Consider the following 965-nt stretch of genomic DNA (forward strand, 5'->3'; position numbering starts at 1 on the left):
GGACGCAGGACAGTGTTGCTAGGTCCAATCTGAAAAATCCAGAAAATACATGTCCTAAAAATCAGGAGATTTGAAATAAAATCAGGAGACAAAATTTATGTCAAGGGCCCTCCACTGAATGTTAATTATTTTTATGAAGGATCGCGGATCGCGGCGCGAAGCCGCGAACGTGAGTGTGGAGTCTAGTTCGCTAATCAGCGAAATCGACTCCACACTCGCGTTCGCGGCTTCCCGCCGCAAAGTCTGGAGCGGCTTAAGAGGAAAGATAAAATAATGCCATGCATTGTTTGTCCTTATCACCGACCGGGTGGCATCATAGGTAGGAGGCGATGGCGAAATACCGAAATTTATAAGAGTGAAAGAGAAAAAATCCTATGCTGCCCAAATTATCTGTGAATATTATTTCTCTTACCCCCGATCGCTCGGTGGCGCGTCCATAACTACTTGTATGTATATACTATGTCTATAGGACCCTCCACACTCATGCGCGAATCGCCAGTGCCCATGCGGCCGTGATTCGCGCATGAGTGTGGAGGGCCCTTATGGTTCACACGATGCTATTATTTAACTTGCTGACAAGACTCAAGCCCGCTCCAGACTACACGGCGCGAAGCCGCGAACGCGAGTGTGGAGTCGATTTCGCTGATTAGCGAACTAGACTCCACACTCACGTTCGCGGCTTCGCGCCGCAATTCGCACACGAGTGTGGAGGGCCCTTAACACTAGTCTCTGTTTAGGTGCATTCACACGATCATACAATTATTTTTTAGCTGTAGTAAAAAAATAATTTAATGCAAGAAAGGACTCATAAAGATCTTTTGTGTAAAAACTCATTTCCGATTATTAAATGAATGAGTTTAAAAAAAATATATCCCAGTTCGAGCAAAACACAACGAATCGAAACATTCGTCATTCGTTAACGGAACCGGAACCGAACGCACGTTCAGTTAACCGTTCTGGCTAGC

Source organism: Cydia strobilella, chromosome Z (assembly GCF_947568885.1).
Source record: "Cydia strobilella chromosome Z, ilCydStro3.1, whole genome shotgun sequence".
NCBI classification, from domain to species: domain Eukaryota; kingdom Metazoa; phylum Arthropoda; class Insecta; order Lepidoptera; family Tortricidae; genus Cydia; species Cydia strobilella.